Below are 27,338 nucleotides of genomic sequence, written 5' to 3' on the forward strand. Positions count from 1 at the left end.
TTCAAAATTCTAGACGTGTTTCTATCCCCTCATTTATTGTTGGGAGGTGATTTTAATTTGGTTGCTAATCCCTTTTTAGACCGAAGTTCAGCCTCACCATCCTCCCAAGCCTTCCCTAAATCTCTCACCAAACAGTTGGATGCACTTCAGCTGGTGGACTCCTGGAGGGCACATAATGTAGGATCCAGAGATTATTCATTTTACTCCCACTCACATGACTCTTATGCTAGGCTAGTGTAAGGGATTTGCGGCAAGAAGAATCGCGATCAGGAATGCGCATGCGCAAAACAGATCCCGCAGAAGAATTGCCAGTTGTGTGCAGGAATGCACGATCACTCACACGTGCACACGCACGGCGAAGATTGGCGCCAGACAGGCTATTTAACGTGCGCATCTACCCAGATTCAGTGCTGACTGGTCTTCAGCCCCCCCCCCCCCCCTGCTTGTTACTGTGCGATTCCTTTGGTGCTGACCCGGCTTGTTCCTGACCCGACTCTGAGTACTCTCCTGCCCCCTGCTTCCTGACTTTGGCTCTGATCCTGACTTTGGCTTTTTCCTTCTGATTCTGTACCGCGCTGCCCGACTGTTATGACCCTGGCTATCCTACGACTCCGCTCCAGTCCTGTGTCCTGGCTACATTCCTGGCTCTGCTGTGCATCCTGCAATCCACTGTACCTGCGTGGTCTATTTCTACAGTACCCAAATCAGAGGATATCCTGCCTACCAAGGTCATCATCCGCAACAGCCGCAAGGAAACCTCTGGCGCTCTTGTTCCCTCTGGTCCCTAGACTCCCTCTGTTCCAACCTCAGCGGGGTCAGGGCTAGTGACACAAGTGAAGCCGACCTCGTCAATTCAGTCTCCTATCAGGTACGTGACAGCTAGATTATATCTACTGTTCCCCCATCCTGCTAGCTAACTCTAGAAAAGCCTGCATTCACTTAAGCCCCTGGTCAGACCATAACATTATTGCGTTATCTATCACTTCCATAGGTTTAGCACAGCAATGGGCAAACTACGGCCCGCGGGCCGTATACGGCCCGGCGGACCTTTTAATCCGGCCCGCGGAGCTAGGCTCCCGCAAGGCCAGTGGTCTGCAAGCCGCGGCTCTTTACAAATTTAGATGCGGCTCTCCTGTGTGCCGGGCGCCCGCTCCCCTCCCTCCTCTCCCCTCCTCTCCTCTCGGATGGCCGCCCCCCCTCTCGGATGGCCGCCCCCCTCCCTCCTCTCGGACGTCAGGACTCTGCAGCTGTCAGGATGTAGGCGGGGCAGCCAGGATGTAGGCGGGGCAGCGTGACGAACTCCTCTCACAGTCCTCCCTGAAGACCAGAACGGCGCGGGAATACGAGAGGAACGCGCGGACCAAAGGTAAGTGAATTGACACAGGGGGGGGACTTACTATATGGGGGACTTACTATATGGGGGATGAATTACTATAGGGGGGACTTACTATATGGGGAATGAATTACTATATGGGGGACTTACTATATGGGGAATTAATTACTATATGGAGGACTTACTATATGGGGAATGAATTACTATATGGGGGACTTACTATATGGGGAATGAATTACTATATGGAGGACTTACTATATGGGGAATGAATTACTATATGGAGGACTTACTATATGGGGGATGAATTACTATATGGGGGACTTACTATATGGGGAATTAATTACTATATGGAGGACTTACTATATGGGGAATGAATTACTATATGGGGGACTTACTATATGGGGAATGAATTACTATATGGAGGACTTACTATATGGGGAATGAATTACTATATGGGGGACTTACTATATGGGGAATGAATTACTATATGGAGGACTTACTATATGGGGAATGAATTACTATATGGAGGACTTACTATATGGGGGATGAATTACTATATGGGGGATGAAATAATATGGGGGATGAATTAATATGGGGGATGAATTACTATGTGGGGGATGAATTACTATGTGGGGGATGAATTACTATATGGGGGATGAATTACTATGGGGGATGAATTACTATAGGGGGGATGAATTACTATGGGGGACGAATTACTATATGGGGGACGAATTACTATATGGGGGACGAATTACTATATGGGGGATGAATTACTATGGGGGATGAATTACTATATGGGGGATGAATTACTATATGGGGGATGAACTACTATATGGGGGATTAATTACTATGGGGGATTAATTACTATGCTTACTATGGGGGAATATTACTATACTTACTATGGATGACACATACACATCATTCATCTACTCTTGGTCCGGCCCCCGGGTCCAATATATGAACCCATTGCGGCCCTCAAGTCAAAAAGTTTGCCCACCCCTGGTTTAGCACCTACTCCTTATTCCTGGCGACTTAACGACTCTATGCTTACAGATACTACCTCTTGCCAAGCAATAGTTACCTCCATTCAAGAATACTTCCAGTGAAACACAACTCCAGATTTTCCCGGCCATTTTGTGGGTAGCCCATAAAGCAGTCCTGCGTGGCTGCCTCATTTCCATGACTTCTTCTAAAAATAGAGAGCGATGGAAACAAATTTAGAACCTTATTTGAGAATTGGAAGCACATTACAGAGCCGTATTGGTAATTCATCTCTCCTTAACAAAACTATGTTATCGCAAAAGCGCCTAGAACTGAATACTTTACTTTCTCAGAAAACTAAAAAAGCTCTGCGCTGGTCAAAGGCCTCATTTTTATTACAAAGTAACTCGGCCTCTACTATGTTTGCACAGAAGATAAACCACTCTATACGACCCCCACATATCTACAAGCTACGTGCTAAATCTGGCATTATCTCCTCTCTTCCCCATGAAGTTCTGGGAATTTTTGAAAATTTCTATTCTACCTTATTAGAGCCCCCAAAACCAACCTCCGTCTCTCCAAACCACTCATGGTTAGATGCTATACCCCTCCCTGCTCTTACACCCACTCAGATATCCGTGCTCAATGCCCCATGTACTTTGGAGGAAATGACCCGTGCGATTAGCAAACTAAAAACTTCCACAGCACCGGGTCCTGATGGATTTACATCCAGTTATTATAAACATTTTGCCCCTACATTGGCTCCGTTCTTGATGTCCTTATTTATTGATGTTTTGAAAGGAGGTAGGTTTCCTGAAGAGATGCTGTTGGCTAACATGTCCCTGTTACCTAAACCACTAAAAGACCATCATCCACCTAAAAACTATAGACCAATCTCAGTAACGAACAATGACTTGAAAATATTCGGCCGCATTCTGGCAGATAGGTTAGCCCCTATTATCTCCTTCTTGGTTTCTCCGGACCAATCGGGATTTATCCCAGATAGATTTATTACGGACAATATTCATCTCACACTAAATGTTATTCAGGATGCCAATTTACATTCTAAAGAGGTTTTGCTGCTGAGCCTGGACATAAACAAGGCCTTCGACAGTGTTCTCTGGCCCTATTTATTTTCATTATTGCAGAAGATGGGCTTTAGTGCAGAATTTTCTGTCTGGTGTACATGCCTTATACGACTCCCCCAATTGCGCTGGTGTTGGAACCCTTGGCAATTGCAATAAGATCACATTTGGACATTTCTGGTTACCCATTATTGGTTTCGCATTTCAAAATCTGTATGTATGCTGATGATGTTATGCTTTTCCTTACTAATCCATTGGTATCATTGCCTAACTTATGCACAGTGTTGAAGGATTTTGCTTTAGTATCAGGTCTTACTGTCAATTTTACTAAATCAGTAGTTATGCCTATCAATGTTCCTGATTCCCTGAGTGCATCTCTCCGCAATTCCTTTCCATTCCGCTGGGCCACAGATCGGATTTCATACCTCGGTATTAACCTCACTCCTAGATATTCAAAATTATTTGATGCTAATTACCCACCATGTGTGTCACGCCTCTCTACACTATTAAAGATCTGGCATAGATACCCTGTCTCACTCTTGGGCAGAGTCACGGCAGTTAAAATGAATGTCTTGCCTAAATTACTTTATCTTTTTAGGGCACTCCCACTCCGTCTCAAAATCGTTCCTAGATAACTTTCAACGGTCCAGTAACAATTTTATTTGGCATAATAAACGTCCTCATTTTACTTCATCGGTCCTATACCGGTTGCAACGGGCGGGGGGTTTGGGTCTCCCCAATTTCTGGCTTTACTACCTGTCAGCCCATTTCGTACAATTATCACAATGGGTGACTATTAATTCCCAGATCCCGTGGATCAGATTCAAATCCTAGTCTATACATCCGTTCTATCTACCAGGCATATTGTGGTCTAGAATTCGCCTCCGCTCGTTATGGACCCATAATACAATTGTGGCCCAATCATTGATGCTTTGGTCTCGATGTAAACCTAGACTGAATTTGGTCTCCTCTGTCTCTCCAGGTTCATCATTTTTGGTGACCCGAATTTTATGACAGCTTTTTCATCTCCACAGTTGGTGGTATGATAGATCCTTTACTAGGTTATCTGACTTTCAGAGAGGAGGTTCTTATATCACCTTTGAGATGCTACGCACACTTTTTGATATCCCACTCCGTTAATATCATCATCGACAAATCAGACATTTTTTTAGTTCACAACTTGGTCTTATACCTTCATCTCCGAATTCGTTTTTCAAACGTATTAGCTGTGACTCTCCTAGGGGTAGGGGTCTTATTTCAGATCTGTATCACCAATGTTTGGTTAGTTCTTTTCCCACACCCCCTCTTTATAGACAAAAATGGGAAACTGACAGTGGTATCTTTTCAGACGAGGATTGGGATTCCATGGTGGATAACATACGTAAGAGCTCCAGATCCCTTTCTGTCCGTGAGACAGCCCTCAAGGTACTAACCAGATAGTATTATACCCCATCCAGACTACATGTTTTGTATCCAGATACGTCTCCCCTTTACTTTCGTGGCTGCGGCCTTGCCAGTACTCTGGTGCATACATTTTGGGCCTGCCCGTGCCTTTCCTTGGTATGGCGTAAGATCTCGGAGTTAGCTTCTGCGCTGGCGGGTGTTCCTGGTCATCTGACTGTGCAGTCCTGCCTACTGGGAGCTCATATCTCAGGAGTTCGGGCTGAGGTTATGAGGCTGATCCACACCTTTTGTATATCCACCCTGTGGGCTATTGCCCTATATTGGAAATCTTCCATAGTACCATTGGCCTCTGTTCTGCATAGGGTCGATGCTGTGATGCTCATGGAAAGAATTCATTACACTTTACTCGACAAGATGCACTTATTTGATAGAAAATGGGAATTTTGGAGAACTCAGACTTTTACTACGTGATTACGGAAAACTCAGGTTTGGATTGATAGAGGTGCTTTGTTGTTAGTTGTATAACTATCTACATTTCTACTTATATTACTCAAGTACTTAAAATTCTTTTCTCTCTCTCTCTCTTTTCTTCTTCTTTACTCTACATAATTGTACTTTCTGCAATGTACATTCCAGTGGTGCCTTGTTTCTGTTTTACATACTGTTTGAAGCTGTAATGTCACTCTACAGTCCATTTTTTTTAAATAAAATTGTCTGTAAACAAAAAAAAAGTTGAAGCAAGTGTAAACAAACCCTTAGTGTAATTAGCAACCTACTACTTACACTATTCTAATAGAAAACGTATGATATCACTTTAAGATTAAGAAGATATTTAAAATGACTAATACAGCCAACTATGCTTGAAATGGGATAGTACCAGAGACCTTCAGGCTATGTGTCTGTGGCCTCCCTTGTCTCTAAGATATGTTAATTGAAAGCCCAGCTCCAGGAAAAAAAATGTATTTTAAATAGTGCTTTGTGCATCAATTACTTTACTTCTCAGTCTTGATCCCAGGCATCTCTTCCCAAGCCACCCTGCAGTGTAATGGATCAAAATTCACAGTTTCCTCTCTAAGCAGAGCTAATTTTCTGCCCTGGGGACCTATCCTGATTGTTATCTTCTTGTGCCCTGGTCCCCTCACTGACCCTGTGAGCCACTGTGTCACCTCAACCAATAGGAAGTGTCCACATCAAGCAAGCAGTGGTGTGGACACCCTAAAGAGGACCCCAGGAAATAAAAAGAAGAGAGAAGGGCCATCATGTGACTGTGGCCTCATTCAAGTAAAAGTGCATTTAGATAAGTTTTATTTTTCATACCGGCAGATAGAGGTGGTGTGAGTGGGCTTGCTAATTTAGTTGTATAATATGAACCAAGCTTTATTTTCCTGGATCAGACCATAAAACCACAAAGTGCTACACCATACTTGATATTTATCCTTAAAGCCGTATTAAACCCAAAACCAAAAAAATGTGATATATTGCAGCTTATCAATCCTTAGATGTGGTGGCTGTATTAGTTTTTCTTTTTTAAGGCTTTCTTCCCTCTGTTTTAACCTGGTGACCTAGCCAGTAACACAACTCCTGTATTAGAGTGCCCCCACTCTGGATGGAGGAGCACAGGCAGCACAGCAGACAGCAGCATTGTCAGTCTGAGGGGAGTTTTTAGATACAATAACACTGTATTTAGATACACTAACAAATTGAAGCCAATCTACAGCTCACCCTGCAGCTACACACACAGGGACAGCAACAGTTTTTTTTTCTTTGGGATAAAAGTTTTTAAATAGATAAATAAAAGCTGATAATTGTAAGCACCCCTGTCAGTAATTAAAGTGTTACTAAACCCACAACAGTGAAATCAGTCTGTATATGAAGTAAAGCATGCTTGTTATACTCACTGTGGAACCTAAGGGGTTAATCCTCTGCATTGTGTAAAAAGGCCGTTTGATCCTGTCTTCTCTGTTCCTCCCCTTTTTCAAGCAACCACCTCTTTTCTTCAGACTGAACCGTAGGCATGCACATGATCAGTTTGGTGTGTATTGCTAGAGAGTTTTTTTTCTTGGGAGAGTGCATGTGATTAGCACAGGGCCAACCAGCACTCTCCAAACAGAGGTCAGGAGATTTGCATCCTCCTAGAGCAGAAAGAAAATTCCTCTTACAAGCATTAGCTAGTGGTGGTCTGGACACAGATAGAAGACACAAGACTGCTCTAACTTCTTATGAGAAAAAGTATTTAGCAGTTTTTATATTTTACTAAAATAATTGAATTTCCATTTTGTGTGTACTCTGGGGGAACAGATATAGTGAATGCAGGGGCCTGGGTTTAGTAACACTTTAATGGTTTGTCTCAACACTCTACAAATGATACATTTTTTGGGAGAGCTTGTTTGGTTGAAAGACAACAGACTTCCTGGATGGATCACCAAATGAAAATAAAGGAAATAAATCCCCAAAAAATAAAACTAACACAGCATTCACATTAAGAATTATTAAGCTGCAACATAATAAGGCCTTATGCACACATAATGTTTACTTAAAGTATAACTAAAGGCAAACCTTTTTTCTTAGTTGTGGATAGAGGGGAGATGGACTAAAACACCTGTCAGTTTTCTATTGCTCTCTGTGCCCCCAAGAGTCACCCTCTCTATTTCTCCTGTTTACCATTATCATCAAAAGTAAAAGAAAACCCACATTTTGGTCTTTCCCCAGTAAAAGGGGTACATTTTCCAATGGAGACGCTGGTTCTGGTGACCTGGGGGTCCCCAAGGAATTCCCTTAATTTACAGATATTTTCTCACTTCCTGTTTGGCTATGGGACATAGAGTGAAGGTAAATCTCCCCAATGGGACACACATGGCAAAAAATAAACTGAAAAGGGTTCTACCCTTCATTTTATCCAAAACGAAAAAAAAAAAACCCCGGAAAATTGTATCATACTTACCGTAATTTTCCTTTACTGACGCCAATCCATGTCAGCATACATGTGTTATAAAGCTCCGTCCCTATATCCACTCACAGGACTTGTGTAAATCTTTAAAATTCTGACTGAGAGCAACCTCCCCCATTCTCCGTACAATCAAGAAAAAACAAGGGAGGGTTCGTATGCTGCCATGGATTGGTGTCAGGAAAGGAAAATTATGGGAAGTATGATACACTTTTCTGTTTTCCTGACGCCAACATGGCAGCATACATGTGATAAATAACTAGCTAAACAGGGAGGGTTAAACTGTATATTCAAACTGCATTACAATGGACTTGGAAGCCTAGTCTACCATTTTGTTGAAGTCCATTGATGTATAAGCCCCTGGATCTTCCCTGTAGTACCTGAGGAAGGTGTATTGTGGATAGGGTATAATTTTAAAGCTGCTTACAAATGAAAAACTTCGTACCACTATTGCCACTCCTCTTGAAACAACCTCTTCATCCTTCCATTCATTGGGGAGAATGGAAGGCTGTACCTTGAAAACATGAAGTATGTTCTTACTTGGAAAAGCAGTCATCTGGGTCATCCCATTCTGGGCCTGCTACCCTAATGAATGACTGGACCCAAGAGACATTTGAACCCTGCTTAGCCTTTTCAAGGAGGATAATTGACCTTCTTCTACCTCTGGTGAAGCCAGGTGCAAGGCAAAAGTGAATGGCTTGAATAAGGGTGCCTCCAGAGCCAGGAATAAAGATGGCTATGATGGACTTGGGGCCTTCTTGTTAAGGAGGGCTGTGGTGCCCTGTACTCCTGTGCAGGGCTGCATCCTTGACGTTGTGACCGGAGTCTGCTGGCATAAGTGGTTGGAGAAGTCAGAGGATCATTAACTATTTGTCCATGAAGGACCATGACTTGCTGGCTCCCAGCCTCCCTTGTCCTTAGGGTTTCATCGGCAATATCATCAGACATGTTAGTTTGGTATGAGGTCCACGCTGGAGGCTCAGCACTCGTTATACTTTGTCACTCTTACAGCTCAGGGAAGCAGAGATGCCAACACTCACTGAGAACTTTGTTTGCGCCCTGGGTGAGATCTGCGGCCCTGGAAGAACCACTGAACTCATCATGCCATAGCATCACTATTTTAGCTTGCCCTTAGGACCAGTTCACACCATAGAAATGCAATCCAGATGCGTTCCGAATGAGTTTTTGCATGTGCTTGAAGCGTTTTTGGCATGTTCCAGTGCGTTTTTGACGCGTTCCAGTACATTTTTTATGCATTCCAGTTCCTTTTCCCCCCCTCTTTTACTTCAATTGAAATAGGGACATGTGTGTTCCATTGCGTTTTTGGTGCATTATACCGTATTCCAGTACAGTTCTGTGCAAAAAAAATATGCAGCCTGTTCTTTTTCTGCAACTGGAACGCACTGGAACTGCAAGCACTGATCTGAACTATGACATTGACAACCATGTAACCTACTTTCTGTGCATTTTGGATGCAGAAAAAAAACAACTGAAAACCATGTAGTGTGAACTGGCCCTTAAGCAAGAGCGAGAGCAGGCTGGGCTGTACCAGAAGATGAAGACCATGCTCATGGAAAGGCACTCTTTTTCCTCTTCTTACTTACAGTGAAGGAAATAAGTATTTGATCCACTGCTGATTTTGAATGTTTGCCTACTCACAAAAAAATTATCAGTCTAAAAATTGAACAGTAGGTGTATTGTAGCACTGAGAGACAGAATAGTAACAAAAAATTCTAAATAAATGCATGTCTAACAAATTATGCACTGATTTGCATGTTCATGAGGGGAAATAAGTATTTGATCCACTATCATTCAGCAGGATTTCTGGCTACCAGGTGTCTTTCATACAGGTAACAAGCTGAGATTAGAAGCAGTCTCTTAAAGGGAGTGTGTTACCAATTTGTTTTCTTGGTGACTATGGTCCCAGCTGCCTGGAGTTCATTGACAAGATCCTCACGTGTAGCTCTGGGATGCTTCTTCACTGTTCTCATGCTTATTGCCTTGGAGTGACTATGGCGCAAAACAAAATCCCAACAAGCCTTCACCTGCTACAAATCTGCCTTCCACACCTACACCTCCACGCAGCCAAACAAGCCTACTTCCTGACCCTCATCAAGACCCTCTCCTCCAATCCTCGCCGACTCTTCTCCACCTTCAACTCTCTACTCTCGCCACTCCCACCTCCACCCAGCACCTCACTCACCGCCCTTGAGATTGGCAATCACTTCAAAAACAAGATTGACACAATTCGCAAGGACATTGCCGCAACTCACACGCCCTCTCAACCCGTCCCCTCTCACACAGCTACCCCCTCATCCCCCCTCCCCCTCGACATAACCTGCAGGGACTTTGTCACTGCTCAAACTCCCTCCAACCCCGTTCCCCCTCATTCAGCTACCCCCTCATCACCCCTCTCCCACGGCCCCACCACTGCTCTGACCTCCACTTCCACCCCACCCTACATTCCTCATACTGAAGCTCCCCCAACACTCCGCACCTTTGACCCTACTACCATCGAGGAAGTCTCCAAGATCCTCTCTGATGCCCGCTTCACCACCTGCCCCCTCGACCCTATCCCCTCACAACTCCTACGACCTCCCTCCCCCTCCATCCTACGCTCCCTCACCCACATCTTCAATCTCTCCCTCTCCTCAGGCACTTTCCCCTCCCTCTGAAACATACACACATCACCCCCATACTCAAAAAGCCCTCCCTGGACCCCAATGACCCGAACAACCTCAGACCCATCTCCCTGCTCCCATTTACATCTAAACTCCTCGAGCGCCTCGTCTACACCCGCCTATGCTCTCACCTCAAAGACAACCACCTCCTCGATCCCCTACAGTCTGGCTTCCGTCCCCTACACGCCACCGAAACCGCCTTACTCAAACTCTCTAACGACCTTCTAACCGCCAAAGCTAATGGCCACTATTCAGTGCTCCTACTCCTTGACCTCTCTGTGGCCTTCGACACAGTCGACCACCCCCTCCTCCTCAAAAAACGACACTCCCTCGGCCTCAGAGATTCTGCTCTCTCCTGGCTCTCATCCTACCTGTCACAACGCTCCTTCAGCGTTACCTATAATGCTACCACCTCCCCCTCACTCCCCCTCTCTGTTGGGGTCCCTCAAGGCTCTGCCCTTGGGCCCCTTCTCTTCTCCATCTACACCTCCTCCCTTGGCCAACTCATACACTCTCACGGCTTCAACTACCACCTCTATGCCGACGACACACAAATCTATCTCTCAACCCCCCACCTCTCCCCCTCGGTCTCTGCCCGAATCACACACCTACTGAGCGACATATCAGATTGGATGTCGCTTCACTTCCTTAAACTGAACCTCTCCAAAACCGAGTTTCTTGTCTTCCCCCCAGCCCGGTCCCCACCCCCCATTGACTTCTCCATCACATCCAACAATGCCAATATCAAACCCGCCCTGCAGGCCAGAGTACTTGGTGTCATTCTGGACTCCAACCTATCCTTCCAGCCCCAAGTCCAATCTTTAACAAACTCGTGCAGACTCCACCTCCGCAACATCGCCAAAATCCGCACGTTCCTAACCCCAGAAACCACTAAACAGCTCATCCACTCCCTCATTATATTACGACTTGACTACTGCAACTCCCCCCTCACTGGCCTGCCTTGCCGCTGGCTATCCCCGCTTCAGTCGATCCTGAATACGGCTGCCAGACTCATTCACCTTTCCAACTGCTCCGTTTCCGCCACCCCCCTCTGCCAATCCCTCCACTGGCTTCCGATTGCGGAACGGATCAAATTCAAAATCCTAACACTGACATACAAAGCCGTCCACCACACTGCCCTGAACGACATAACTGACCTAATATCAAAGTACCGCCCAGCACGCACACTCCGCTCCTCACAAGACCTCCTTCTCTCTAGTTCCCTGGTCTCTTCCTCCCATGCCCGCCTCCAGGACTTCTCCAGGGTGTCACCCATCCTCTGGAACTCCCTGCCCCAACCCATCAGATTATCACTGACTCTCCTCTCCTTTAGGCGCACCCTGAAAACCCATCTCTTCAGGGAAGCCTACCCCACCCCCTGCTAACTTGACTGACCTCCTCCACTCTTCCTACCACTCCATCCCCCACAACTATCTCCTCCTGTGCCACCATCCCCTTCTTCCTAGATTGTAAGCTTGAAAGAGCAGGGCCCTCAATCCCCTCATGTTTTGCATTGTATTGGTATTGTTCTGTCACATGTTCTGTCCCCCTTTGTAATGTACAGCGCTGAGCGAACTATTGGTGCTTTATAAATACTGTATAATAATAATAAATAATAATATTGACACTCCACGAGGTGAGATCTTGCATGGTGCACCAGACCTAGCGAGACTAACAGTTGTTTTGTGTTTCTTCCATTTGCGAATGATTGCAACAACTGTTGTCATCTTCTCACCAAGCTGCTTGACGATAGTTTTGTAGCCCAGTCCAGCCTTGTGTAGGTCTACAATCTTGTCCCTGACATCCTTGACCAGCTCTTTGGTCTTTGCCATGGTGGAGAGTTTGGAATCTGATTGATTGCCTGTGGACAGGTGCCTTTTATACAGGTAACAAAATGAGATTAGCAGCACTCCCTTTAAGAGACTGCCTCTAATCTCAGCTTGTTACCTGTATGAAAGACACCTGGTAGCCAGAAATCCTGCTAAAGGATAGGGGATCAAATACTTATTTCCCTCATGAACATGAAAATCAGTGCATAATTTGTTAGACATGCATTTCTTTTGAACTTTGTTGCTATTCTGTCTCTCGGTGTTACAATACACCTACCATTCGATTTTTAGACTGATCATTTCTTTGTGAGTGGGCAAACATTCAAAATCAGCAGGGGATCAAATACTTATTTCCTTCACTGTACCACACTGATGGTCCCTACCTGACCACATAGAAGTCTTGGTTATATGGCAGAAGGCTCATGTTGGAGCAAGGATGTCAGCACTGCACAGAAAGTAAACTGAAAGACTCGAGAGAAAGAAGCAAACAGACCATAGACATGTGCCTGAATCATCTCCTTTTGCCCCCTCATTAATCTGCAGCATAAGCAAGGGAAAACAGAAGATGTCTCCAGTGCAAACCCACCTTGCACATGTGTGAGCCTGGACATGCCTTAACAAAGATGGTTGCCACAAGTGTATGTGTGGATGCCATAGCCAGCCATGAGACCGGAAACAGCCACAAACCCTGGACCGGATCGTGTACACACGCTAGTCACAGGAGAAAGGAAAACTGCAGACAAAATAAAACCCCTCAAATCACTCTCACAAAGGAAAAATTACAAAACCTAATGAAGGTAGAGGCAAGGGAGGAAGACAAAAAGGGATAGCACTAACCTGTTGGAGAAAAGAAAAAAGCAGCACTACCTCCAGCACCATGATTCTGCTCAGGTGTGCAGAGAAACACATGCAGCATGGACTTAAAAAACAAACACCAGCTTAGGTGCAGCACATGAGGTTCTGATGTCTCTGGTTAGAGAACTCCTCAGCCCCAAAAGACCACCAGAAGGGGCTCCCCACCTTGTTGGTGCATCTAGCAACCTAAGATGTAGGACTGCGCCTGGGAGAGGCTGAACCCAGACGGACTCCAACTCAGTTGGCAGGTGGGGACTTATTGCTACATTACAGTTTTGCAGGTGTAGATCTTGAGGACAAAAAGGATAATGGGGGAGTTTGCTCTCAATCAGACATTTATAGATATACACAGGTCCTGTGGGTGGATATAGGAGTGGAGCTATATCACATGTATGCTGCCATGTTGGCGTTAGTAAAAAAATTTGCCTATAGTTTTCTCCTAGAAGCCTGAAGTGTTTTTGCAGGAAAAAAAATGCCTGATGCTTGTAAAAGTGTCTAAAGCTTTTACAGGCGTCAAGCTCTTAAGCGTTAATTAAATTAATTAGCCAATAAATTATTTTGAATTCATTAATGCTCAATAGCGTTTAGTGGCATCAAGCATTTTTTTGCCCAAACTCTGCTGTTCCTGGACACACTGGCAGTGTTTTTTTTCCTACCTCTAAAAGTCTGTGTGCATACATGTGTGACATGGATAACATGGAGGGGCATTTGGAAGCAGTAAAAAAACCCCTCAAACACCTGACACTCCTAAAATTGGCCACCAAAATGCCCTGTGCGCATAAGGGCTAAATGTTTTCTTTTGGATTTAATATCACTTTATCCACCTCAACACCAGACACTTTCATCTTCTTCCTGCCCAGGCCATTTTTACGTTTTCAGTGCAGTCACACTTTGAATGACAATTACTCAAACATGCAACACTGTACCCAAATGAAATGTTTATCGTTTTTTGAGACACACAGAGCTTTCTTTTGGCTTTTTAATATTTATTTGCTATATAAATTACTGAGGACTTAGTCCTGACTTCTCAACACAAACAAAAAGTATATTCTAAAACGTGGAGTCTGTGGAATATGTTTATCTATTCTGAGGAGGGCAAAGCTCTCTTTAAGTTGAGTCCTACTGAGTAGGTAGGCACTCTCTGTCTGCTCTTGGATTGAAACAATGAATACTGAAAATTTTGTTTCTGTTATAAAAATTTGCAAAAATACATTTTTTTTTTCATTTATTTAGACTAAAATGTTTTCTGGTACATTTCTTTGGTAAACATAACCCAAATCGGTGTATGTCATTTAGTCTGTGTGAAAGATAGTGAGTCTACAAACTATGGTATATAAAATATATCGAGGAAATGGTTTGGTAGACAGTTATGCCCACATCCCATATCTTACATCTCTAAAGTACCAGAGTTGTAGTAGCAAGGGAATTTTTAGGGCATAAGGAATCTCTGTAAAACGTTGTGTTAACCTGTTTTTATGTTTTTTTTGTGTCATAGTATTTACATGAGCTTTTTACTTTTGTAAATTTGCTTTGAAACTAAGAGCCAGCTAAGAAAGTTAGGAGCCAAGTTTTTTGTTATTTCTAGCATAGCGTGGGTTGACAGTGCCTGGGGCAAGGAAACTTTTGAGCGACAAGCTTCACGCAATGCGATTTGCCTATAATCATGGCAAAACTGCACCACATTTTAGGTGCTATTGAAAATAATGGCACCTGAAACTGTGTTTTGTGATAACAGCGATTTTGACGCAATCCCAAAATGCCCAGGTATGAATGGAGTGACCCTGGTTCACACATATGCAATTCTGGATGTGTTTTCAAACTCACCGGTGCCCATGACAGGTTAAATATTATGTGTTCCTATTGAAGTGGTTGATACAGATGCGATCCACACGCATTGTGTTTTGAGTGCCATTATGTGAAAGTTTGTAGAGGTGAATTCCAGTCAAGCAAGTGATAAAGTAGAGTGCCATGTGGAGATATATGTTCACATAGGATTGCTACTGACAGGAGCTTTTGCATTGATGTCAATAGGAGGCGTTTTTGCATTGAAGTCAATAGGAGGCGATTTTGCATTGAAGTTAATGGAACACAATTTGGCATTGAAATCAGTGGGATGCGATTGAGCATGGAAGACAATGGGATTGATTTTGCATGGAAGTCAATGGGATGCGATTTTGCATTGAAGTTAATGAGAGGCAGTGTGTGACCCCAGGTGCCAGGATGCAATTTCTAGCTGCCATAGTGACCTGGGATTTGTCAAGCCCTGCAGTGAAATATTCTCCATCTTTTATGTTATCTGTTCGTGTATTTTTGACTATGGATAATACCCTGTATACTTATGCCCTAAAGTCCCTGGCCACTACAACTATGGTACTTTAAACTATGGTATACTGTATAAATTGATCAGCCCTGATGTACTGTCCATTTTTGTAAAGTAGACAGTCCACTGTATTTAGTAAGAGGCATGGTGAGTTTTTTTTAAGTTGTAATTTTCACAATTTTTTGGAAAATTAAGAAATTAAATTGTACCTGTAAAACTTCAAAAACTTCATCAGATGAATTCCTCTTTATCATCAAAGTGCTAGAAAGGGTATGATGAAAAGGGAACATAGGCTCATATATGGTGACACTGCCCAAGTATACACTGTAACTGGTATGGCAGTGATCAGGCTCACTGTAAATGGGGTGGTGGTTATCAAGGACACTGTAACCGTTGTGGCGGTGATCAGGGACACCGTAAATGGGGTGGTGGTAATCAGGGACACTGTAACTGGTGTGGCAGTGATGTCAGGAACCATGAACAAGGCAAAGACAGAAAGTGCAGTTAAAATCACCTCTATTGCAATGGTCGGATTCTTGCAAGATTCCACACTATTGCTGGCACCTTCTCCACAGCTTATTCAAGGTGCCAATCTTTGACCATCTTGATTGGCCAGTGCAGGATGTTGTCAATCTTGTGGGAGTCAATCATCCAGCACACTGGTGCTGCACCGGAAATGTAAACTGAGCTGTGAGCTGAGAAGATTGAAAAGAGACTAGTATGTATCTTTTATTGCAGAGGACATACTGCATGTCTCTTCTGCTATAAAGAACCTGCCTGTTCATAATTTTTTTCTAACAAAATCAGAGTGAAACCAACAGCTGGTCGAGGCAGGTGGCAGGCAAAAGGAGTCATAAGACATGCTAAAATACAGAGCAGGTGTCCAACAGAAGCAGGGTCTGTCTACAGTCCAAGTCATCATAGAAAGCAATTCAAATACAGGCGTAGCCAGACAGGTATAAGGCAGACAGTTGTAGTGCTAATGACTACCAGATGGTACACTCAAGGCTGATCATACAGTATTTTTTGTTTAATCGGAAGCTTCAGCATCACCTGTCTTCTGGTTTATTGTCCAAAATGTTTGGTGACACTGGAGGCTGTAAAGCTGAAAAAGCTATGGCACCTGGCCAAGCCCTTAGCAGTGTGGTGGTGGTGGAGGTGTGGCTGTGTAAGATTACAAATCCTTTGGTGACCAAAAACACTCATTTTGTGTGTGTGTGTGTATGTATATATATATATATATATATATATATACACATACTTCTAGCATATTTGTAGCCCTCTTTTGGGGAAATGGCACCCTCCAAACAGGATATTGTGCTAAACCTGTAGGTGAATAAGAGAACCAGAACATTCACTAAGCAGAAGAGTGAGATCGATAATATAGTTGGCAGTACCTCCACCCAGAACAGGGCCTTTGGGAACAGAAGGGATTCCCTTCCTGGGAAATTATCCAGTATTCTAATCAAAGTAACTGGGGGCAGAGGAACTACTGCAACCAGCACTTAGCATTAATCATATGTAAATAGATGCAAATTTTATATAACAAAAGATTAAAAATTGTACATACATCCAATGTACAAACAGGTATAATCAGCAAAGGGCCCAACAGGAGTCCTGGTGGAATTGTACACATATACCCAGGGATAAATTGTGTTATTAATAAAGATACCCACAGATGAATGTTGCAGCAAAGTTAAGTTGAAGAGGCTCCTGAGGATGAATACGGTGATGCGGAGACCCTTCAGCCATTGTCCAACCAGCCTGGAAAGCAGCTTTTCAACTGCAGAGACCGTGGTGTGCAACTGAAACTCAGAATCAGTGCTTAGTCCCTAGTAACGTCTGTCATGTAACGGGACCTCTAACTATCAGAAGTGGCTGTCAGATGCCTAACCTGTCTCTAGCCTAGTTAAAATTAGGCATAGAATCTCAGACCAGAAGGGGCAGGGTTAACTAGAATAACATGAGCTGCATATAAATTCTATTGCGATAACAGGTTTACCTACTAACATACAGCAAGGGGACCACTACACATGTCCACTGTGTCACAGACAGAACTATCTGGTACAGTGCATGTGAGATAACAAGGGATCAGAGATGCTTCTGTCACCAGTCTTAAGATATATACAGTATATACGGTACATACAGGGGTTAGACAAATGGAAACACTACATGATTTGCACGTGTGAAAGTGATGACATGTTTCACCTTGAAAGCAGAAGTGATGCAACATATTTTTGCTTCCGCTGTGTGATGAGACACTTAGCTAACAAGTTGGAAGCCTCACTTTTGTCCTTCACTGCATGTGCTACTTGTATTACAGAGTCATTTCAGAGCTTCATGAGCTTCAAACAGGGCAAACTGTTGGTGCTCACTTAGCTGGCGCCTCTGTGTCTGAAGTTGCCAACTTATTTGCCACGTTGCGAGGTACAGTATCAAAGGTTATGACAGGATATACAGTTTCTGGGAAAACATCGTCTGCTAAGCATACACACATTCGACGTGGTCAGCTGACCGAAAATGACAAAAGGACACTGTGCAGGATTGTGACCCAGAATAAGAAAACAACTACTGCAAAAGTGACTGCAGAGCTCAATCTCAGTATTCATGGGACTGAGATGGAGCTCTGCAGTCAGTTTTGCAGGGGTTGTGTCTATGCATGTTCTGCAAGTATCATTTTACGTGCATATATTTATTTATGATGCTGAGATTTATGCTATTGATGGTGATATATGACTTGCACTGTGACACTATTAAATCATGCAGTGTTTCCATTTTTCTCTAACTCCTGTATATACACTATGGGCAGCAATATTAGCTATTAAACATAGGAGCACTTGCCAACTAATCTCTCTATTCTAGTCTGGGTTCAGCAACAGCACCTTTTCCATGGACAGTGCATGTGTCAGCTCATCCCTTTTCTCCACTTCCTTCTTCTGGGGTTTTCAAGCTAGACACCCAGAGACAGGAAGTGATGTACAGGAAAAATCTCTGTGAAAAAAAGTATTCACACCCCTTGAAATTTTCCACATTTTGTCATGTTTCAACCAAAAATGTAAATGTATTTTATTGGGATTTTATGTGATAGACCAACATAAAATGGCACATAATTGTAAAGAGAAAGGAAAACGATAAATAGTTTTCAAATTTTTTTACAAATACATATCTGAAAAGTATGGCATGCATTTGTATTCGGCCCCTGGAGTCAATACTTCATAGGACCATCTTTCACTGCAATTACAGCTGCAATTATTTTTGGTGATGTCTCTACAGCTTTGCACATCTAGCTCTGGCTGTATGTTTAGGGTCATTCTCCTGCTGGAAGATCAACCTCGACCCCAGTCTCAAGTCTTTTGCAAACTCTAACAGGTTTTCTTCTAAGATTGCTCTGTATTTGGCTCCATCTATCTTCCCATCAACTCTGATCAGCTTCCCTGTCCTGGCTGAAGAAAAGCATCCCCACAACATAATGCGCCACCAGCATGATTCATGGTGGTGATGGTATGTTCAGGGTGATGTGCAGTATCAGTTTTCTGCCACACATAGCGTTTTGCTTTTAGGCCAAATAGTTAAATTTTGGTCTCATCTGACCAGAGCACCTTCTTCCACATGTTTGCTGTGTCCCCACATGCAACTTTCAACAATGGTTTTCTTCTTGCCACTCTTCCATAAAGGCCAGATTTGTAGAGTGCATGACTAATAGTTGTCCTGTGGACAGATTCTCACACCTGAGCTGTGGATCTCTGTAGCTCCTCTAGAGTTACCATGGGCCTCTTGGCTGCTTCTTGGACTAATGCTCTCCTTGCCCAGCCTATCAGTTTAAGTGAACGGCCATGTCTTGGTAGGTTTGTGGTTGTGCCATACTCTTTCCATTTTTAAATGATGGATTGAACAGTGCTCTGTGAGATGTTCAAAGTTTTGGATATTTTATATAACCTAACCCTGCTTTAAACTTCTCCACAACTTCCCTGATCTGTCTGGTGTGTTCCTTGAACCTTCATGATGCTGTTTGTTCACAAATGTTCTCTAACAATTCTCTGAGGGCTTCACATAACAGCTGTATTTATACTGAGGTTAAATTACACACAAGTGGACTCTATTTACTAATTAGGTGACTGCTGAAGACAATTGGTTCCACTAGATTTTAGTTAGGGGTATCAGTAAGGGGGCTGAATACAAATGCACTCCAAACTTTTCAGATATTTATTTGTGAAAAAAATTTGAAAACCATTTTTCATTTTCCTTCCACTTCACAATGATTTGCCACTTTGTGTTGGTCTCTCACATAAAATCCCCAAAAAATACATTTACATTTTTGGTTGTAACATAACAAAATGTGGAAAATGTCAAGGGGTATGAATATTTTTTCAAGGTACTCTGTGTGCTTTCTTTTTTAAATAGGCTCCATAGTATTCCCATTGCAGTCTGGTAGGTGTTTTAAGCTATTGTGCTGAACTCTCGCTCTCTCTCTGTTTTTTCTGTTGTACTATGATGTTTTGGAAAGTATGACAGAGCTTCATGTATGACACAGAGGCAGTTAGGCCGGAATGAAAGGTGTAAACAAGTAAGAAAGCGAAGCAGAAGATGCTCACCTGGCATTAGAAATAAGCCGTAGAACCGGTTCTGCTGTTTAAATAATCAAATCACTAATTATCTGTTCAGTTATTGTGCAATCCTGCTCTTTGTTCCAGTTTCACAGAAATGTGCACTGAAGAAAATGATATATCCTGCAGGCTTTCATCTGTGTTATGATGGTCAAAGATGCTAGCATTTTTCTCTTAAAATGGTTGTTTTATTTCAATAGAGAAGAGGAATGATTAAAAAAAACACATCGAGAGACAAATGTCACTAGAGTGGGAAGGACAGAATATGGGGAAATTTTACATGGCAACCAATCAGCTTCTAGCTTTCATTTTCAAAACTTAAAGTGGAACTAAACCCTCCTTTTTGTTTTCAGCCAAGGAAGCTGCCATCTTAGCCTCTGTTTGATCTTCAAATGCCATGATGCTACACATTATTATTATAAAGGATTTTGCGCAGCTCTTTACAATATAAAGGTAGGCAGTACAGATGCAATAAAAAACAAGAGAATTAAAAAGGCTCTGCTCATAAGAGCTTACAATCTAATAGGGTGGGGCAAGTGGTACAAAATGTTATAACTGAGGGGGGCTGAGCTGATGGAAGTGATAAATGTTTAACTGGAGGCATGATAGGCTTCCCTTAAGAAATGAGTTTTCAGGGATCACCTAAATGTAGCCAGAGTAGGGGATAATTATAAAACACAACCCAAAACCCTTGCGCTGAATGTGTGTTCAAATAAAACATATAAATAATCTCATTAAAGTGATGATGAACAAATAATGACCACTGCTGCCACCTTTAAATGAAATAACTATAACTAAATAACGCTGTGACCAACTAGTGAATAAAACACATTTTCTAGTGACAAAATACAATGGAGTAAAATGAAACAATCATGTGATATAAATCAATCAGCTAATGCGAAAATAAAGTCCATCATAACATATAGATGTCACTTTCAGTGCTATGATATTACTTGCTCAGTATTCCCAAACCAAAATCACCACGTGCTCGTGAAACAACCTTTGCTTTTGAGTATACACTCACCAGACCAACATGTCTTTCACTCTCATGGTCAGCATGTATCACTTGTAAAATCTCCAATTGTGGTATCACCATGTAAACTGCATAGACTTCATAAATCTCCTTACTCCTCTCCACCAGATGTCATGTAAAAGTAAGAGATAAACTCCAATGGTAAAGTAACCAATAATCTCTACTTTATTAAATAAGTAAAAAGCCACTCACAAAATGTACTAGAAAAAATGCTTATCTTAATCCAATGATATTAGATGTGAGTATCGTGCTCACCACCGCTGGATCCCACAAAATGACACTCCTACTTCCAGCTCTGGGTCGCAACGTCACTTCCGGTCGCCGCACAGCCTCACAAACTAATGCAAACATTTAAAAACAAATCTGGTTCAGCAGGAAGAAGGTCCTTCTTTCTATTCAGCTTTTAAAGTAACATCAGGAAAACACCAATCCCAATAAATAAATAAAGACCACCAAGTTTGTACCAATTAACCAGCGGCTACACAGTTTCATAGCATGCAGTTTATTATCCCAAAAATCCACATTAAAGTGTATACATTTCACAGAAAAAGAAGTAACATTTTACAGACTGTATTGGAGAAGTTGGAGGAGCCTACATTTTAACGACTTGCTGCTCCCACCCCCGGTACTTTTATGGCGAGTGGGTGGCACAGCCAGGCACAGTGACTTACTGTACACATGTGCACTGGAGTGCACAGCAGCCTGATCCATTGACTACTGTGTCCGTTGGAAACAAAACAGTCCTATATGGTTTCCATGCATGACTGCTTGCTTACCGTTGTGAAGCTGTGATTGGTCCACAGCTTTCACATGGTATCTGACACCCTGCACCATTTGATTAGCCATAGCTAATTACAACCTGTCAACAGAAAGCAAGCTGTCAAAAATGGAAAGCCATTTATGACGGTTGACTGTTGCTCATTACTGTGATCATCACTGTTAAAAGCAATACCATTGAAAAAAAAAATTCTGATTAAATTTTTTAATTTTCCAAAAAATTGTGGCAAAAAATTACAATTTTAAAAAACTTGCCATGCCTCTTACTAAGTACCTTGAACTGTCTACTTTTCAAAAAGGAGTCATTTGTGGGTGTTTTGTACTTTCATGGCATGTTTAGGCCCTCAATAAATGAAATAGGCCATCAGTATATCAGGACTGATCAATTTTCAAAGATATATATACCATAATTTGTAGACTCTATACCTTTCACAGAAACTAAATAATATACATTGATTTGGGTTATTTGTACCAAAGAAATGTAGTAAAATACATTTTGGCATACATTTATGAATAAAGATTATTTATTTGCAAAACTTTAACACAGAGAATAAGAAAAACGTGCATTTTTTTTCAAAATACTCTGTATTTTTTTTTTTTTTGTACAGCAAAAAAATTAAAAACCTAGTGGTGAATAATTATCACCAAAATAAAGCTCTATAGGTCTCAAAAAAATTATAAAAATGTATTTTGAGTACAGTCTTGCATGACCGAGCAATTGCCAGTTTTAAATAGCACAGTTCTGAATAGCAAAAAAGGCCCTGGTCATGAAGAGGGTAAAACCTTCTGGAGGTCAAGTGGTTAAAAATGACACACCGCATGTAAGTTTTCATTAAACGAAAAATCCAAGTGTAAGTGTATACATTTCACAGAAAAAAAATGAACAAATATTTTAATGACTCCATGGAAGCATTTCAGCAGTTGGCTGCATTTTGTCTAAGCAGCATACAGTGTTCCATCACAAAAAATATAAGCGTAAATATTTCACAGAAAAGAGAAGAAAAGTTGCAATGACTACATATACAGCATTTCTGTACTTTTGGCAGGAACGATATAATATTTAACAGAAAAGACAACGGTCAGCTCTTAATCTAAAAATCTAGAGTTTATTTCACAGATAAAAACATCATAATATTTATATACAGGGTGGCACTGTCGCACAAAATCACATGTATATATATATATATGTGATTTTGCATTTCTGAGTAGGGGGTGAAAAAAAATTCCAGTATCTATACCGCCATTTAACTTACATGTATTGGGATTTTTTTTTTTTAGCAAAGATATGTAGCAGAATACATTTTAGCCTAATATTATGACAAAATTATATATTTTTAATTGTTTTACTGGACATGTTTAACAGCAAAAAGTCAAAATATAGTTTTTTTTATTCTCAAAATTGTCTGCCTTTTTTTTTTTTCTTCTTTATAGCGCAAAAAATAAAAAATGCACAGGTGATCAAATATCACAGAATAAAAGCTCAATTCGTGGGGAATAAAGGACAAAAATTTTATTTATGTGCAGCGTTGCATGACCGTGCAATTGTCAAAGTAAAGCAGCGCAGTAACTCAAAAAATGGCCTAGTCAGCAAGGAGGGTAAATCCTCACAAGGGCAAGTGGTTAAACACTTTTATTTGTCCTCTGAACAGGCAGTGAACCAGTCAACTTTATCAGGGGCTAGTTTCTTGAGACTGCAAATTTTGGGGGGAGCCGATGGAGCGAGGAGGAGAAGTGTGCGCCTTCCACTGTTCTTGAAGAAGGTCTTCTTCTCCCTTTAGGCCTCCCAGACTTAATGAATACAGGGCATGTTTTTTTATCCTAACTGAAAGTAAAAAAAAAAAGGGAAACATTAAATAGCAATAAAAAAGTAACCCCCAATAAAATAAATAAAACAGCTATATGTTGTTAATAATCTGTATAACAGTACCACATATAGGAATGAATAAATATGCTGTACCTGTTAAATCTTAGTGGAATGTATCACCAAATAACTGTTCCAAGGTCTTTTTTATATATTGTTTCATATGGGCAATAAAGAAGTAACATGGCTAATGCAGTTCCCCTTTTTTTACTGTGTAACTTACAGTATAGGTTATTAATAATTTTACATTGATCTGTTACTAGTAGACTGGTAGACTGTTTTTTTTTGTTTTTTTTTTCTTGTATAATCCTCAGTATTGGTGACATATTCCTTGACTTGTTTCAGAAAATTATCAGTTTAGCCAAGTGCATTTTCTAAATTGCCTACTGTATATGCATATTAAAAAGTAGAAATCAAAACAAACAGGTAGGCAAGGAATAACAGTCTATAGTAGATAACATGATTAAAAAAATAATATATCTACAAATGTTCTTCTGTTGTTGGTCCACAGTGCCATGGGAATTGTTTATGTATTTATGCATTGCAATGTATTCTTGCTTTTATTTGTAAAACAAATATATAAACATTGATTTAAAAATTACTGTATGTGACTCCAAAGCAATGTACTTTGTTATCACTAGAGGTCTATTATTTACAGTTGTTGTTCACTCATTTGTGCTTGTAAGCAGTTTCTGTTGAACATTGTCTTTATTACATTGTCATGATGAATTCAAGGTAACGCTACACATAAAAATGTACATAAATGTAGAAAAACCTACACAGTGTACTACTGTTTCTGTCTCAACTTCTCCCTTTCTCTGGCCCTATATTGCTAAAGTGAACATATCGTCCTATGCACAATAAGTGTAATTTTTAATTCCTTTGCGCTATTATTAGACGTAAGCACTGCTGACTTCACTTCAATGTTGTAAACAACCTATATTGCTAAATGGAAGATTGGTAAGAAATGTATGTATCCCTTTTCCAGTTAGGAAAGTTTAATGGTTCAAAAGTTCAATGTTAAAGGGACTGTATAATGATTTTGTACATATTTTTCTTTATTATGATCAGGATCTTATAACGTTCTAAAAATTCTTTTTTTTTTATTATTCAGGTGAATTTGAAACATCAAATAGTCCAAAGAAATGTCCATTTTCTGTGTATCAATATCTTCATTTCTTGAATGTAACCTAAAAGAATCAACAGGACAGCCAGCATTTTCAGAAGGAGAAGGCAACGATGACTTCTAGGTCTCAATTCTGACAAGCTTCCATTAAAGTTCAGTTCTCCTTGAAGCTTATATTGGTTCTAAAGTCTAAAATTTTTTTACCTTAATGCATTCCCTTCGTTAGGGTAAAAAAATGTTTAGGTATCAGTATCGCCCCCTAATAACCCCCTCCCCATACTTGAGTCCTCAATCAATCCTGTTCTGTATTTTATATAAGAGTGACTTGAATGTCGGAGGGCACAGATCCTCTGAAAATGTCAAATGGACGAAACGTGTTAAGGGTGAAGCCATGCTATTGACAACACTTGTGGCGCACAGGGCCATCTTCATCAGGAAGTTAATGTGCAATTGAAGTACATGGAGGCTGTTACCTATTCATTTATCCTGCAAGTACATATTTGTTTTTTGGGTTTTTTTACGATTTAATAAATGGTGTTACGCTATTGTGGTCTTTTTTCTCTGGTCTTTTAGCCCACGTATGAAGGTAGAAAAGAGAGGTGAGGAAGTACTCCAGTGGACCAAGTAAAGAGGATACCAGGAACAATGAGAGTTCTTAAAGTGCTATTGACCAGCCTATAAAGGGTCATTAACATTTGGTGAGTGTTACCCACAGAAGATGTGGGGAGAAACACAAGCACTTTACGGTTGATGTGGAGCACAGTTGTGGATGAAGTAAAGAATAAACACGCACAGAGTTTTTGGAAATGCATTCTATTCATTATTTGCAATAAGAGTGGACACATTTATTTTTTACAGCGTTAGCACTTTTATATGCATTGGAGTTGAAGGAATATTTTGTTTTGTTGTTCTGGTTTTGAGTTTTGACTTTGGATAGTGAGTGCACAATTTTGGTATAGCACTGCATCAAGTTTATTTGTAATATTAGCACTTTTTCCTTGAAGAGATATAGGAGGTTCATAGCAGTTTACAGAACAGGAGCTCAAAAGTAATAAATACCTGAGCACAGGGGTTCACTATTTATTTACAATCCAGCACTGTGCCAGTCTGTAGTAGCTCTCTCCACTCTCAAAGGCTTTGCTAAGGCAGTGGGAGCCATTGGCTCCTGCTGCTGTCAGTCAAATCCTATGATGAAGGATAGGAGTTGGGGCTGAGTTGCACTGTGTGTGACTATGGACTATGTGTCTGTGGGCTCAGGAGCGAGCCCGCAATTGATATCCAGTATGAAGCAGCTTCCTATGGGGTACCACCAACAAGAGGAGGAGCCAGGAGCGCTGGCGGGGAGCCTAGAAGAGGGGCACCCGCTCTCGGCAATGGTTTTGCACAAGGCGGATACATATAATATAATATGTTTTTTTTACAAACAATTACTTTACAATCACTGTAATAGCAGCTGAAATAGTTTCTGACCACCCAACAAAATCACATGACTGTAAGAAAAACTCATTGTCTATGTTCTTTGTGTGTGGTCTGTCTGATTTTATTACCGCAACACAAGGGGCTGCACCACATGTGTTAGGGCATGGCAGTACCATTTGTTTTGAATGCACAATGTTCTAAGGCAATACACCTACCTTGAGGTTTACTGCAATGCACGGTAAAGCACTGCCATTAAGTTGCCATGCATTTTGTTCCCAAAAAAATAAGTGGGCTGCCTTAAAGCAGTATTAAACCCAAAAGCAAACATTTATTACATTTCAGCTTAACAATTCTTAAATGAGCTGGCTGCATTCATTTGAATTTTTAGGCATTCTTTCTTCTTTTTTCATCTGGTGATCTAGTCAGTAAGTCTGTTGTTTTTCAAAAGAACACACTCTCTTGCAGATGTATCAGTTACAGCAGTGGTTCTCAACCTTTCTAATGCCGCGACCCCTTAATACAGTTCCTCATGTTGTGGTGACCCCCAACCATAAAATTATTTTCGTTGCTACTTCATAACTGTAATTTTGCAGTGGGAGGAGTAGTGCCATGTCATTGGTGTCAGTGGAAGGAGTAGTGCCCCATCACTGATGTCAGTGGGATGAATAGTGCCCCATCGTTGGTATCAGTGGGAGGAATAGTGCCCCATCACTGATGTCAGTGGGATGAATAGTGCCCCATCGTTGGTATCAGTGGGAGGAATAGTGCCCCATCATTGGTATCAGTGGGAGGAATAGTGCCCCATCACTGATGTCAGTGGGATGAATAGTGCCCCATCATTGGTATCAGTGGGAGGAATAGTGCCCCATCGTTGGTATCAGTGGGAGGAATAGTGCCCCATCACTGATGTCAGTGGGATGAATAGTGCCCCATCACTGGTGTCAGTGGGAGGAATAGTGCCCCATCACTGGTGTCAGTGGGAGGAATAGTGCCCCATCACTGGTGTCAGTGGGAGGAATAGTGCCCCATCGTTGGTGTCAGTGGGAGGAATAGTGCCCCATCGTTGGTGTCAGTGGGAGGAATAGT

General features: G+C 41.7%; 1 long non-coding RNA gene across 2 annotated transcripts in view; it reads left to right on the forward strand.

Moving 5' to 3' along the window:
• Window positions 1-27,338, forward strand: part of LOC149466772 (uncharacterized) — a 41,281-nt gene that overhangs the window by 10,545 nt on the left and 3,398 nt on the right. The window contains exons 2-3 of one of the 2 annotated variants that reach the window (XR_016312048.1): window positions 24,822-25,325; window positions 25,407-25,531. This is a non-coding gene — a long non-coding RNA (uncharacterized LOC149466772). Of the gene's footprint in view, window positions 1-24,821; window positions 25,532-27,338 lie in introns of both variants that reach the window. The other variant, XR_016312047.1, reaches the window with a different exon arrangement.

This window comes from Staurois parvus, unplaced genomic scaffold, assembly GCF_062004578.1.
Source record: "Staurois parvus isolate SC_StPar_1 unplaced genomic scaffold, SC_StPar_1.0 ptg000126l, whole genome shotgun sequence".
In the NCBI taxonomy this organism is placed as follows: domain Eukaryota; kingdom Metazoa; phylum Chordata; class Amphibia; order Anura; family Ranidae; genus Staurois; species Staurois parvus.